General features: G+C 42.9%; 1 protein-coding gene across 2 annotated transcripts in view; it reads right to left on the bottom strand.

Annotated features, from left to right (window-relative positions):
- PSEN1 (presenilin 1) overlaps window positions 1-12,511 on the bottom strand; it is an 87,442-nt gene extending 74,931 nt beyond the window's left edge. The window contains exon 1 of one of the 2 annotated variants that reach the window (XM_005666340.4): window positions 12,399-12,511. The gene's annotated coding sequence lies outside the window, so the exon portion shown is untranslated. 2 annotated transcript variants of the gene reach the window in all.
- Between the last annotated feature and the right edge of the window lie 3,423 nt (window positions 12,512-15,934).

The following is a 15,934-nucleotide window of genomic DNA, read 5'->3' as shown; positions in this document are numbered from 1 at the left end:
TTAGCAGGTTACCCAGAGCTGGTCAAATCATATTAAATCCATTCATATCTATTAGATACTTCTAAGCCTAATTTATACATCAGAAATGTATTTCTTTTTTTTCCCCGCTGTACAGCATGGGGACCAAGTTACACATACATATATACATACTTTTTCCTCCCATTGTTGTGTTGCGATGGTAAGTATCTAAACATAGTTCTCAATGCTACAGAAATGTATTTAATTGCCAAGACTTTCAACTGACAAGCTTCTGTCAGCTCAAAACACCTCTTGATAATGAGTAGACCTACTTGAAAAAACCTTTTTTTTTTTTTTTTTTTTGGTCGTTTTAGGGCCACACCCAAGGCATACTGAGGTTCCCAGGTTAGGGGTCAAATCAGAGCTGCAGCTGCTAGCCCACACCTCAACCACAGCAATGCAGGATCTGAGCCATGTCTTCAACATACACTACAACTCACGGCAATACCGGATCCTTAACCCACTGAGGGAGGCCAGGAATCAAATCTGTGTCCTCATGGACACTAGTCAGATTCGTTTCTGCTGAGCCACAACGGGAACGCCCCAAATATTTTCAATCACAATGATATCTAATGATTTCAGATGTAGAGCAAAGGAAGCTAAATGACCTTCAAGAATGCTCACAAGGAGTCCCCGTCGTGGCGCAGTGGTTAACGAATCCGACTAGGAACCATGAGGTTGCGGGTTCGGTCCCTGCCCTTGCTCAGTGGGTTAACGATCTGCGTTGCCGTGAGCTGTGGTGTAGGTTGCAGACGCGGCTCGGATCCCGTGTTGCTGTGGCTCTGGCGTAGGCCGGTGGCTACAGCTCCGATTCAACCCCTAGCCTGGGAATCTCCATATGCCGCGGGAGCGGCCCAAGAAATAGCAATAACAACAAAAGACAAAAAAAAAAAAAAAAAAAAAGAATGCTCACAACATTCCTTTTTCAGGAGTTCTTGTTGTGGCTCAGCAGTTTACAAATCTGACTAGCATCCATGAGGAAGAAGGTTTGATCCCTGGCCTTGCTCAGTGGGTTAAGGATCTGGTGTTGCCGTGAGCTGTGGTGTAGGTCGCAGACGAGTCTTGGATTCCGAGTTGCTGTGGCTGTGGCATAGGCTGGCAGCTACAGCTCCAATGTGACCCCTAGCCTGGGAAGCCCCATATGCCAGAGGTATGGCCCTAAAAAGCAAAAAAAAAAAAATTCCTTTTTCAGTGCTGACCAATCCAACTTAATTTATATTGTCATAAAATTACTTGTTTAGTGCTTTTAATTTTGCAAAATTTCTTTTTATCATATCATTTTCTCCTTACCACAATGCCCCAAGAAGGCAGGATAAACCAGTAACATACCTATTTTACGAAAACAGAAGGGGACCCAAGTTCAGTGACTTGCTTAAAAGCCCATAACTGGGCAGACCAGGACAAAAATCACAGAGTCCTGACTCCCAGCCTCTTCTCTGAATTCTGGCACTGCCTTGTTTACACCATCACTCTGTCCCCCAGAGTTCACAGATGGGGGGGCCACACTCTCATTTGCGTGTCCACCTGAATTTCTATCAGCCAATTCCTATGACTTTTTTATTGAAAGTCTTTAGAAATATGGAAGGAAAAAATCTGTTTCCACACCTAAGCAGTATCCTAATTCATTTATAGTATCTAAAACATAAAACATTACCATGTACATATCTATGTGAAAGCATTTCATCATCTTATTTCATTTTCAACTTCAGGATCTTCTACCCTCTAAATATTCTTTCTTATTCTAAAGATTTTTCATTAAAAACATATAAAGTAACTCTCCTTTAGTAAAGGTATTAACTTCAAATTAACCCTTAATATCCTATTTTGGATCATTCAAATCATGACAAACTCTTCTTTTTTTTCTTTTTTTTTTTTTTGCTTTTTAGGGACACACCTGAGGCATATGGAGGTTCCCAGGCTAGAGGTCATATCAGAGCTACAACTGCCACCAAAGCCACAGCAAGACCAGATCCAAGTCGAGTTTGCAACCTACACCACAGCTCAGGACAATGCCGGATCCTTAACCCACTGAGCGAGGCCAGGGATCGTACCTGCATCTTCATGGATACTAGTCAGAATCATTTCCAATGCACCACAAGGGGACATTCCCACGACAAAGTCTCTCTCTTTTTTTTGTACTTTTAGGGCTGCACCCACGGCATATGGCAGTTCCCAGGCTACAGGTCCAATCTGAGCTATGGCTGCCGGCCTACACCACAGCCACAGCAACACCAGATCCGGCTAGATCCGAGTCTCATCTGTGACCTACACCACAGCTCATGGCAACGCCGGATCCTCAACTCACTGAGCAAGGTCAGGGATCGAACCCTCAACCTCATGGTTCCTAGTCGGATTCGTTTCCACTGTACTACAACGCGAACTCCTCCCGTGACCAACTCTTAATCAAAGTATGGTTTCCTTTCTATTCTCCAAGCTTTTAAACATCATGCCTAACTTTCTCCTCCCCTCCAACTTCAGCCCATAGTTAGCTGGCACGAAATCAGAGGATTGCAAATTAATATTAACTAAATAAGTGATAATTATTCCATTTTAAATATAATAATGTAAATTTATTTTAAAATAAAATGAGGAGTTCCCATCGTGGCGCAGCAGAAACGAATCTAACTGGGAACCATGAGGTTTCGGGTTTGATCCCTGGCCTTGCTCAGTAGGTTAAGAGTCTGACATTGCCGTGAACTGTGGTGTAGGCCGAAGAGGTGGCTCAGATCTGGTGTTGCTGTGGCTGGGGTATAGGCTAGCAGCCATAGCTCTGATTGGGCCCCTAGCCTGGGAACTTCCATATGCCGCAGGTGGGGCCCTAAAAAGACAAAAGACAAAAATAAATTAATTAATTTAATTAAATGAACTAAAAATACAAATAGAGATGACAGTTACTTCTATGTAATTTTTATTTATTAAAAAGGGGTACATAAGATGCTTTTGGGGGCTTGATAATGTTTTGTTTCTTGATCTGGGTGCTAGTTACAAAGATTTCAGTCTGTGAAAATTCACTGAGCTGTGTACATTCCTATGTACTTTAAGGATCCAGGGTTGCCATGAGCTGTGGTTTAGGTTGCGGATGAGGCTCAGATCCTGTGTTGCTGTGGCTGTGGTGTAGGCCGGCAGCTGTAGCTCCGATTCGAACCCTAGCCTGGGAACCTCCATATGCCACAGGTGCGGCCCTAAAAAGAAAAAAAAAAAATGTCAAATAGACTTTTGTAGCAGCAAACCTATATTTAGGGTTTGGCAATATGTATGCTAGCCTACCCAAAAGGGAAGTGGATTCCAACAGAACAGTTATATTTTCAAAGTACTGAAAGTAAATACTTCTGCTTCTAGATTTTTTTTTGTTTGTTTTGTTTTGCCTTTTGTCTTTTTGTCTTTTGTTGTTGTTGTTGCTATTTCTTGGGCCGCTCCTGCGGCATATGGAGGTTCCCAGGCTAGGGGTTCAATCGGAGCTGTAGCCACCGGCCTACGCCAGAGCCACAGCAACACAGGATCCAAGCCGCGTCTGCAACCTACACCACAGCTCACGGCAACGCCAGATCGTTAACCCACTGAGCAAAGGCAGGGACCAAACCCGCAACCTCATGGTTCCTTGTCGGATTCGTTAACCACTGCGCCACGACGGGAACTCCTGCTTCTAGATTTTTAAAAGTTGACTATCTAATTGAAAATTTAACATTGCTGTAGCATTAATGATCAGCAGCAGAGTACATATTATTCCCTTCTTTTCTACACAACTTTTAGTACAGCACCTACTACCTCAGTTAACCCAGAAATGCCACAGGATGGCAAACAGAAAAAGTCTCACTATTACAGAAAAACCCTTAGAAATTTGTCACTGACACTCTCTTACCATCCCTCAGAAAGAAAACAAGTAAACAAGACAGTGTTGGCCAAATGAAACAAACATAAGGGAAGAAAAGGCAACACAGGAGTTTCCGCCACGGCACAATGGGATCCGTGGCGTTTCTGCAGCGCCAGGATGCAGGTTCAATCCCAGTTCTGGCACAGTGGGTTAAAGGATCTTGTGTTGTTGCAGCTTTGACGCAGGTCACAACTGTGGCCTGGCCCAGGAATTTCATATGGTGCAGCACAGCCAAAAAAGAAAAAAAAGGAAAAGGCAATGCATGCAAAATGAATACAAAGTAAGTAAAATGTAGTTCATTTACAGGTAAGACAGAAGCAGAAGAAAAGTGTTACCCACTCACTAAATAGGAGTCTACTGGCTGTCTACTTACATCAAAACTCAAAGAGAGGATTTAATTAATTACATTCATTTTACCCATTTTACAGATGAAAACCATGTGGCACACAGAAGCTCACTAACTTGCTCCAGGTCACATCCAGAAAGCAAAGAAGCAAAGCAAAGGTTTATGGATTACACTATGTTGCCTCTATGCAAAACTTCATCTCTGCCCTTTAAGAGCTTACAACAGTGAGCATTAAGATACACTGAGCTGGGAGTTCCCGTCGTGGTGCAGCAGAAATGAATCCAACTAGGAATGGTGAGGTTGCGGGTTCGATCCCTGGTCTTGCTCAGTGAGTTGAGGATCTGGCATTGTCGTGAGCTCTGGTGTAGGTCACAGACGCAGCTCAGATCTGGCGTTGCTGTGGCTGTAGTGTAGACGAGTAGCTACAGCTCCAATTCGACCCCTAGCCTGGGAACCTCCACATGCCGCAGAGGAAAACAAAAACAAACAACCTCCCCCCCAAAAAAGATACACTGAGCTGATTTTTATTACTAATCAAACTACTGTGTGATGTAAATGAGATCTTTTAAAAAAAATGTATTACTAGTAAATGAGATCTTAAACTTCAATAACTAGTCTAACTAGAAATTAAAAACTGAAGTGCCAAAAGCACTGACATACAGTCCCAGTATTTTTTTTTTAAGGTAAGCTATAATGAGAATCTGGTTGTTTTAATTTGAGTAGTTTCTATTATTAGCCTTATGCTTGTAAGATACGTTCAGCTATTATAAGAAACCACACAAACTGGTTATCACACTGGAACTTACTTAGACAAATCTTGTAAGAATCATCAATAATACAGTTGTCATTTTAACATATCCCAATAACACACTTGACACAGATTCCAGCAACCACAAATCAAAAATATTTGAAAAAAAAATCCAGAAAGTTCCAAAAAGTAAAACTTAAATTTGCTTGTGCCAGCAAATAATTCCAATAGCATTTACACTATATTTATATCATTTCATTGTATTAGGTATTATAAGTAACGTAGAGACGATTTAAAGTATATAGGAGAAAGCGTGTAGATCGTATACAAAAACTATGCCATTTCATATAAGGGACCTAAGCATCTGAGAATTTTGGTATCCTTGGGGGTGGGGGATGGTGGGAGTCCTGGAACCACTTTCTCCTCTACCCCTCCGCCTCCACCCTCAGATATTGAGGGACAGGACCTACTATATTTCAAAGACATATCTGTATTTACATGTGAAACACTAAGGCCCAGGAAAGGTGAAAAAAATTTGCCAGTGCAGAATAATATGGCAAGTAACATCAGCTGCAGAACACAGATCTTCTAATACCCAGCACGGGTCTTTGCCAGTTCACCCGGAGAAAGCTCATGCCTCCACTGATGCGTTGAAGACCACACTACTGCAGGGTAATCCTCCTTGAAAGAGCTGCTCTTTACAGGGAGCTCAGTAGGAAGCAGGGGCAGGCAGTGGGGCTAGCTAGCTAGGTCTTCAGTCAGGCCTAGTGAACAAACAAACATTGTTGGTACAAAGAAAGGGGCAGGCAAAGCCAGATTTGATTCTGGTCCAGCAACAGTTGAAAACAATTGATGCCTGCATGGAGCAGGCCAACGACCCCAGCAGCGTGGCAAAAGACAGGAGTGGACCTCACATTCTTAGCACTGCCCTGAGAATAAGAAAAGATAGCTGGTGGGAAGTGAGGCTCCTTCATGTGGCCTGGATTGCAGAGGGAGTGGGAGTAGGGCTGTAAGTAGCTTTTGGTGTTTTCTCTCTCTGGCCACTTGCTCCAGATTTTCTGAGACTAATAAAACACAACACTGGAATTCACTGCTATCCACTTCCTTTTTCTCAAAAGACACTTGCTCAATCAGATAAAAGGAAAAAGAAATCCTTCTCTAATGGGCAACTACAATTTCTTTCTATTATATACACAAAGACTTAAAAAGAGCCCCAAGAGAATACAAATCATCCAGTTTAGATGTTATGAACAAAAAGTCTCTCTAACCGGAAAACGTTTTATCCATCAGCACTTCAAAAAGTATGACAGAAGCAATGTTTAGAATCTCCAAAAGAAACTAATTAAAAATCCTGTATAAGGAAACACCAACAGAAAAGTACATTTCTGAAACTAACATAAAACTGTAACTATACTACAATAAAATCTTTTTTTAAAAAGTACATTTCTGTCTTTCACTACATCCCAAAGTAACAAGCAAACCTCAAACTCTTTTTTTTTTTTTTGGTCTTTTTGCCTTTTCTAGGGCCGCTTCTGCAGCATATGGAGGTTCCCAGGCTAGGGGTCGAATCAGAGCCACAGCTGCCAGCCTACACCAGAGCCACAGCAACGCAGGATCCAAGCCACGTCTGCGAAAGACACCACAGCTCACGGCAACACTGGATCCTTAACCCACTGAGCAAGGCCAGGGATGGAACCCGAAACTTCATAGTTCCTAGTCAGATTCGTTAACCACTGAGCTACAACGGGAGCTCCAAGTAAACCTCAAACTCTTATAGCGTGCTTAGTTAATTATTGATACGATTCTCCATCTTCACTCGCAGTGATTAACATAAATAAAGTTTGTACTCCATAGAAACAAACACCTTCATGAGGTTTTTTTGTCATGATCCTCCCAACACAAAGGGCTTGTGGCTTATTTTCATGATTCTAGTCTCTCTTTGGCTTAGAAAACCACCCAAAGCACTTTTTTTTTTTTTAAATGGCCTCACCCATGACATATGGAAGTTCCGGGCCCAGGGACTGAATAAGAGCCACAGCTGTGACCTAGGACACAGCTGAGGCAACGCCTTAGCCTTAACCCACACTGCGCAGGGCCTGGGATTGAACCGACACCTCCACAGTGACCCAAGCCACTGCCGTCAGATTCTTAACCCCTGTGCCAGAGCAGGAATTCCCCAAAGAACTTTTTTTTTTTTTTTTTTTTTTTTTTTTTTTTTTTTTTTTTGGTCTTTTTGCTATTTCTTTGGGCCAATCCCTCAGCATATGGAGGTTCCCAGGCTAGGGGTCGAATCGGAGCCGTAGCCACCAGCCTACACCAGAGCCACAGCAACGCGGGATCCGAGCCGCGTCTGCAACCTACACCACAGCTCACGGCAACGCCGGATCCTTAACCCATTGAGCAAAGGCAGGGACCGAACCCGAAACCTCATGGTTCCTAGTCGGATTCGTTAACCACTGTGCCACGACGGGAACTCCCCTAAAGAACTTTTTTAATGCCAGAAAGTTTTCAAGTGCCAAATGAACTTGTGATGTATTGTTTTGCCACGAAAATATTTAATCAACCCCGGTATTACTTTGACAGCTTCTTCCAGGACAGGCAGTCCAAATTCTGATCGTAATGATGTGCTAGGAGAGCCTCTAAGTTTTGTTTTTGTTTTTTTGTTTTTTCTTTTTAGGGCCGCACCTGTGGCATATAGAAGTTCCTGGGCTGGGGGCTGAATCAGGGCTACAGCTGCTGGCCTACACCACAGCCACGGTCACACTGGATCTGAGCCACATCTTCAACTTATGCCACAGCTTGTGGCAACACCGGATCCTTAACCCACTGAGCCAGGCCAGATATCGAATGCCCATCCTCACAGAGACAACATCAAGTCCCCAGCCTGCTGAGCCATTACAGGAATTCCTCTAAGTTTTCAAAAGTTCATATCTTTTGAAAACAATAAATGTAACTATCTCCAAACTGTATTCTGTAATTAAAATTAATCTAAAAATTTGAAATTAATTAAAAATTTCAGGAATACATCCCAGAAAGACCCTCAGAATTTGAAGGGACTAGGAGCAAATAATTTCCCTAGCCCTAAAAGAGGCTTTGTGAAAGTGGTAGGCCCTAAAAAGAGCAAGGAGAGTGATACATCCTATTTGGTGATTTTTTTTCCTCCTTCCTTCCCACTCTACTTCTGTGAACCATCTGTGGTAGATCAGATTATTATTCAGCAAATAGTCACTCCCTGCCCTAGCATCCCCAAGGAGAGAATATACTTCTCTTCAGTGATGGTGAGCTTGGCCCTACGACTTATTTGGGCCTCACAGTGGGTGCAGTCTACTACCCACACCATGTCTTTGGGCACAATCTTATAGACTTGCTTTGGTGGAAGGGATCTTAGCAGACATGGTACAAATGGACAGTTAAACTGTGCTTGTGCAGGTGGTCTTGCCTTCTTGGCTTCTGCTGCTGCCTCAAGAAGAACTTACTCTGGGTAGCCACTGCCCCTCCCAGCCTGGGCCAGAGAACAAGACAAAGCAGGACTGCCCTCGCTGATCCACAGACCTACAGCTCTAAGCAGAGGGAGAGCTAATGCTCTTAAAGCACTGAGTGTGGGGAAGGTCTATGATGTAGTTATCATAGTTGTTTTTAAATAAGCATGGTTATGTGGGCTCAGAAGATGCAATTTATAAAATGAACAAAGACTTACAATTCCAGAATCCTTTATCTAAAACCCTTAGAACCAAATATGCTTAGAATTTATATATTTTTGGGGATTTCATAAAGGTAACATGACACAAATACCACGTTTTGTTTTTTAATTTGTTGGCCATGCCTGTGTCACATGCAAGGTCCCACGCCAGGGCTCAAACATGAGTCACAGCAGTGACAAGCCAAATCCTTAACCAATCCTTAATGCTAGGCCACCAGGGAATTCTGCAAATACCACATTTTATAACGCTCCAACAGGGTCCTGGATAGAACCACAAAATAAAATGCATTAAGAGATATATAGTGAAATATATAAGTAGTCTTTTTTTTTTTTTTTTTTTTTTAATAGGGCCACAGGAAGCTCCCAGGCTAGGGGTCGAATCGCAGCTGCCAGCCTACACCACAGGCACAGCAACGCAGGATCCAGGCCAAGTCTGCGACCTACACCACAGTTCAGGGCAACGCCGGCTATTTAACACAGTGAGCAAGGCCAGGGATTGAACCACATCGTCATGGTCACTAGTCAGGTTGGTTACTGCTGAGCCACAATGGGAACTCCAAGTAGTCTTAAACTATACAAATAAGTTCAGGTTGGGTTTTGCTGTCAAATTAACATGAAAAGCCCTTAGGTTTTTTCAGGAGCTTTTGGATTTGAGAATTATGGATATGGGACCATGGTCCTGATTATTACTTATATAATTATAAAGAATCTTTCCCCCAAAATTTAATTTCAAAAACTCTACATGGAAGATATAATTACCCCCACATCACTGTATCAAATTTGTTGTGGAAATGGGTAGAATAGAACTAGTCTTTAATGAAAAAAATGATTAGTCACACCTAATTAATCTGCAAATCATTGTTTATACTCAGCAATTCTTGCATCTTCTCATACAAGGCACTGTGAAAACCAAACATTAATACCCTTTAATCAATACTTATTGGGTTTCTTCTGTATAACCAAACACCAAGGATGCTACTGAATCAGATGATGCTTCTCTTTACATACAGAATTTACAATCTAGAGGGGAAGACAGACAATCTTTTTTCTTTTTTTTAGGGCTCACCTACAGCTTATGGACGTTCTCAGGCTAGGAGTCAAATGGGAGCTGTAGCCGCCGGCCCACGCCACAGTCACAGCAACGCCAGATCCAAGCTGCATCTGCGACCTACACTGCAGCTTGTCCCAATGCTGGATCCTCAACACACTCAGCTAGGCCAGGGATCAAACCCACATTCCAACGGACATTTGGTCGGGTTCTTAACCTGCTGAGCCACAACAGAAACTCCCTATTTTTTTTTTTTATTAATTACATGTTGCAATAAAAATATTTTAATTTTTTTGGCCATGCCTATGACCTGTGGAAGATCCCAGGCCAGGGATCGAACTGCTGCAGTGACAACACTGGATCCTTAATCTGTTGTACCACAAGGGAACTCTGAAATAAACATATTTTAGATGTCCTGGGGGATATAAAATACATTATTCAAATTAATTTTACCTATTTCTATCTTAAAAAATTTTGCTCATTAGAAAATTTAAAATTAGCCTTTGCAGCTCACATTATGTTTCTACTGGATAGTACTGTTCTAGAGCTTCAATTCAGTTCTTTTTCCTGAACAGAAAACAGGAACAGGCTTAATACTGAAAATCCCTGACAACCTTTTCCTTCCTGAAGCTTCCCTCCCTGGGTTTTTGTGCCACTGCACTACGGAGGTTCTCCTTCCATCACTCAATCTTCTCAGCTGATTCCTCATCCTCTTCCGCTCCCTCATTGTAAGTGTTCCTAAGGATCTGCCTGGATCTCCTTGTCCCTCTCCTTTCCTTAGGCATCTCCTCTACTACTCCAACATCGACCAATAAGTCTATTTAAGCGATTCATGTTTACAGCTCTAGGCCTGTCCACAGGATGTTTTCAACTGCTGACACTTCAAAAGTGATACTTTCAAGCCACTTCCTCATCTTCCTCTCTGGACTAGTTCTTTGCTCCTAACTTATTCCTGTGATTATCTGCCTCATTCTCCAAATTCCTCTTCAAATTCTCCCCATGTCTTCTTCATACTTTTCCTCCTTTCCAAGCCTCTGCTACCACCAAAGTTCAAACTGTCACTATATCTCATCTGGATTATGGAAAAGTCATCTCAAATCTCTTAACTATTGTAGCCCCTGCTATCAGATTAGCATGCCTAAAGCAAAGTTCTTATCACAAAACTACTTTAAGCAAAGCCCAAAATACCTTCCAAATCTGCCTGGCATCTACCACAAGAAAGAGTGGACTCTGAAAGTCTCTCCCTACAATCTGTTTAACAGTGGTGGGAGAGGGAACTGGATCTGAAAGGAAGCAGACCTCACGGACCTTGGTGACAGACAAATATTATATCTTTCCTGCTAGAGTGATTTTCAGAGACCAATTCCAATCCTCCAGTTCTCCCCAAATGGAAATTCATGCAGCAGTCAAGGACTGGGGCAGCCATTAACTTGAAATTCAGCAAGAGATCACATCCATTCAAAGGAAAGTGTACCCAAAATAATGGTACATACCTACTCAAGCACCAGAAGTAGAGGAATGGAAAAATACTATTTTGGGGAAGGGTAAAGGTGAAGGAATCCATGCACTCAATAAATAGGCTTCTTTTTCAGTGTTAAGGGCTTGCTATTAAATGGAGGTGGGAGGGGGCTTAAATTGGCTGAACTGCCAGGTGAGTTAAGGAGAACTGAAATTGGCTTTTGCAGGTGACAGAAATCAGCCAAATGCAACAGGCTCCAATATACTTTCCCGTTTAATCCTCCTTCATAACAGCTATTTAATGTGCCGACTGGGTCACTGGATCCTTAGGATCCAGAGGGCCCCTGTGCGTAGTACACTCTGATATAATGCCCTCCTCACTTCAACTCCGAGGGTGAAAACCTTTCCACTGAAAAAGATAACTCAAATAACAAGATGTCCTTAACTAAATGTAATCTTTACGTGCCTCAAACTTCAGAGAATATTATGACTTACAATGTGCTCTGCCAATACAGTCATTCGCATACTATCCTTATCTCCCATAATAAACCTTGAACACTTTATTCATCTTGTCCAAAGTGGGTGAGCAATGCTTTTAAAAATATAAAGTTACTTTCCTACAAGAGAAACAAATATTTAAAAGGAATCTGAGCGGTATGACAACGCCAAGTATCTATAATCCATGAAAAGCACTGGACATACATGCCTCCTGACAGTCTCGACCAAGGCAAAAGCATCCGAGCCTGTTTTCCGCCCCGAACTGAGACAGAGGGAACTTAGCCCTAGCCCTGAATGCCACTCGCTGCTCCTGGACGAGAACACACTCAGGGCATGAGGCGCGGAGTTTCACCAGTTGCTCAACCAGGTCTAGCGCAAGGCGCTTCCTCTTTCTCCCGCTACACTCCAGGCAAAACGTTCAATCCCAGCCCAAGGCACCTGCGCCCTGAGAGGTCTTCGGGAAACCAGCACTTCCGGACCAAGGGTTAGAAGGAGAATCTCTCTTCAACCGATCACGGAAACGGGCCGCCCCTTCTCGTTCCCCACACAGGGTTCCTGGGTCCCTGCCCGGCCGCGCCCCGCTCTTCATCCTCGAGGACACCGGCTCAGCGGCCCGGGCGGCGACAAAAGGCCGGGCCCTGCCCGCGTCCGCCCCTATCGGCACTCGATGAGGGGCGCGTTCCTCTCCCCACCTCCCCAGCGCGCACTTACTCTTTCTCGTCGCAGCCGCCACCTCTCGCAGCCCAGGTCCCTTCCCCAGCAGCCGCTGTTTTGTTTCCGATGTGAAATCCCAGCCTTTGGAGCAGCCAGTCCAGGCCCCGCCCAAAAGGCTTCGCTGGTGTCGTCACTTCCGGCTCTGGCGTCGTTGGGGGCCAGCCCGCCGAGGGGTGGAGCCTGAAGGGACCACTGGCGGGGGCGGGGCCCAGAGGAAGGAGGTGGGGCTTCCAGTGGTGAGCTGGATTTGAGAAGACTGCGCTCCAGTTTGCCTTCCGACCTGAGGGACCTCTGACAGAGTGCCTTTGCCGGTATGAGGTTATCAGGACTCTGAAACGACTCTTTGAGCTGAGGATCAAAATCTATGTACAGTGGACCCAGTGCGTGCTTCTCCAAGCCTACAAGTGATGGCATCTTAAATCTAATGTTTCCTTTCTCTGTAGTACCTATTTGTACGGTGTTTCTCAGTGACAATCAGCAGCACCACAATCAAAGGATGCTAATTTAAATTGTAAACACCTGTGCCCTCCACCCCTCCCTAACAAATCCAAAGTTTTGGTGTGTGAGAAACTGCATTTTAAAGAAACATTGTCTGGGATCTTGGGCTCCAAGTTTAGGCACCAGTTTTCCCAGATGGTAAGCTTTCAGACAGCATAAATTCTCTTATTTTTGTAATCTCAAACCCTAACAGAGTATCTGGTACACAGTGAATTGCTCAAAGAGGGTTGATTTTTACATCTGCCAGCTATCCATTCAAATGACTATAAAAAGAGTATTAATAACTCCTTAAGCAGCATATCACACACATACTCATCTGAAAGCTAAAAGTGAACAGTGAATACTATCACGTAAAACCAACTATGAACAAAGGAGAAATGTTCAAATTCACAGGTAATCAGAAAATTGAAAGTGAAATCAAAAACATGGCCAATGAGATTCTTTCTTTTAAATTCTTCCCCCAAGATAACCTTCCTTATTCCTAGAGCATCAATTCCCAAACCCCCTCTTATTCCTGCCCCCTTCAAATACATGATTGGACTTAAATAGGTTTTACATACAACTTCATATTGAAGAACACAAGTAGCAGTAGTAAGTTTTTCCATTCACAGGGAAAGTTGGGAAAATAAAAAGGTTGATACCCTCCCCAAAATATTTTTTTAAGTCCTCATCTACCCCTTCCTTCCCTAAACTTCACAAGGATAGGAATTTTTGCCTGTTTGTTTGCCTGCAAGTGCTGAAAACAATGACTAGCACACAAAACAGCTCAAAACATTTCAAGCATAAGCTAAAATCCATTTATTTGTGAACTAGTTCAATCTCTTTGAATGCAATCTAGAATGTGAATAGAAAGTCTAAAAATGCTAGATAACTATTCTTAGAAACAACCCTAATACAAAAATTTTGTGCAAAGATGTTCTTGGATGGGAGTTCCTGTTGTGGCTCAGTGGTTAATGAATCCAACTAGGAACCATGAGTTTGCAGGTTTGATCCCTGGCCTTGCTCAGTGGGTTAAGGATCCTTCGTTGCCACGAGCTGTGGTGTAGGTCAAAGACGAGGCTCGGATTCCGAGTTGCTGTGGCTGTGGAGTAGGCCGGCGGCCTCCATGTGCCACAGGTGCAGCCTTAGAAAAGACAAAAATAATAAATAAATATGCTGGTAAACTATTCTGACAAACAATCCTAATACAAAAATTTTGTACAAAGATGTTCTTGGATGGGAGTTTCCATCATGGCTCAGCAGTTAACAAACCCAACTAGGATCCATGAGGACATGGGTTCGATCCCTGGCCTCGTTCAGTGGATTAAGGATCCAGCATTGCCGTGAGCTGTGGTGTAGGTTGCAGCCATGTGTTGCTGCGGCTGTGGCTGTAGGCCAGCAGCTGTATCTCTGATTCAACCCTTAGCCTGGGAACCTCCACATGCCACGGGTGCTGCCCTAAAAAGCAAAAAAAAAAAAAAAAAAAAAAAAAAAAAAAGTTCTTGGAGTATTACTAACAGCAAAAATTGGAATGCTAAAAAGTTCTGCAATAAATCATCACTCATCTCCTTCACTGAATGTCATTAAAATTGTTTATGAAGATTATATGTAACAGAAACCTTCCCATCCTATTAAATTTAAAAAAATAGAGACATAAGATTTATGCATATGTCAAAACACATTCCCACAAATAAGAAATACCAATGGTTAAAACAGCAGCCGGTGACTGAATAACTGGACTACAGAAAATTTCCTCCGCGTTTCCGTACTTCTTCACATTTTCACGGAGTATAGAAACCAGGAAAGCACTAGGAACCAAGAAAAAGATACTGGGAATGACTAGAGGAACAAGGCTAAAATGACACCCTAGACACCAAGGAAGAAGAGTCCCCCAACAGCAATGTCTGTAGTACTAAGGTAGAAACTAGGGTGTGGCTTTTACAAAGCCAGAGTCTCAGGCTATCACAAGTCACCAGTGGAATGGACCAATATAAACATTAAATGAGACTTGAGAAATTTGGAGGGCACATATAACTATAAGCTACTTTTTGTGGAATCTCCAGTGTAGTGAAAAGAAGAGGACCTAAGTTTCTGTGTTCTTTAAAACTTATTCCAGCCTGGAGGAAGAAAGATAATGAAAACACCTGAGCAAGACTCAAGAAAGTGCAAACTGGGATGTTCCCATCTGTGTTTGTGGCACAGCAGAAACAAATCTGACTAGCATCCATGAGGATGCAGGTTCTATCCCTGGCCTTGCTCAGTGTGTTAAGGACCTGGTGTTGTGAGCTGTGGTGTGGGTTGCAGATGCGATTTGGATCCCGAATTGCTGTGGCTGTGGCTTAGGCCAGCAGCTACAGGTTCCGATTAGACCCCTAGCCTGGGAACCTCCATATGCCATGGGTGTGGCCCTAAAAAAGACAAAAATAAAAAAGAAACTGCAAACTGTAGTTAGAAGCTAGAGCCAGTGGAGTGGGAGAGGTCTTCTGGATAAAATGAGTGGAGTACCTATAATTAATTGCAGAAAGCATAATTACATTATGATGTATGCCATTGTAAAGCAAAGAACGACAACTGGAGACAATGTGTCTAAATGACTTTATTCAACTTAAGGTTTTGTTAACCTTGAGTTACTTACTAAGTAAGGGGGAAAGTCAAATGACTTTTACTCATTCATAGCTACCTACCGCAGCACTAGAGGTTTGAGAACAGTAAAAGCTGCAGTGTTTATGGTTAAGTACTAAAGTTCAGTAAAAGAATGAGAAAAACAGTACTGAGGGTCCAAACTATCTGCAGTGATGCATGTACATTTTTCCCAGAAGTGTTTAGAATATAGGAGTAGGAATGGAGAAACAAAGGACAAAATAAATGGTGGCAAAACTTAATAGTGAGTGAGAGATGAAGCAGATGAGAAATCCAGGGTGCTGGACCTGTTATAACTACTTGGGGAGAGGAGCTGTTTGGGACTAGAGAAGTGAGAGCAGTCATTAGTCACAAGTCCATAAAGTCAGGATCAAAGCCAATTCTTTAACTGCAAGGCAATCCAGTTTATTAACACT

This window comes from Sus scrofa, chromosome 7 (genome assembly GCF_054392235.1).
Source record: "Sus scrofa isolate SSC_HxYL_T2T_F1_AM1 chromosome 7, Sscrofa_HxYL_maternal_Yorkshire_Landrace_v2.0, whole genome shotgun sequence".
Lineage (NCBI taxonomy): Eukaryota > Metazoa > Chordata > Mammalia > Artiodactyla > Suidae > Sus > Sus scrofa.
Note: the sequence above shows the minus strand (reverse complement) of the source record. Positions and strands in the feature narration are given on the sequence as shown.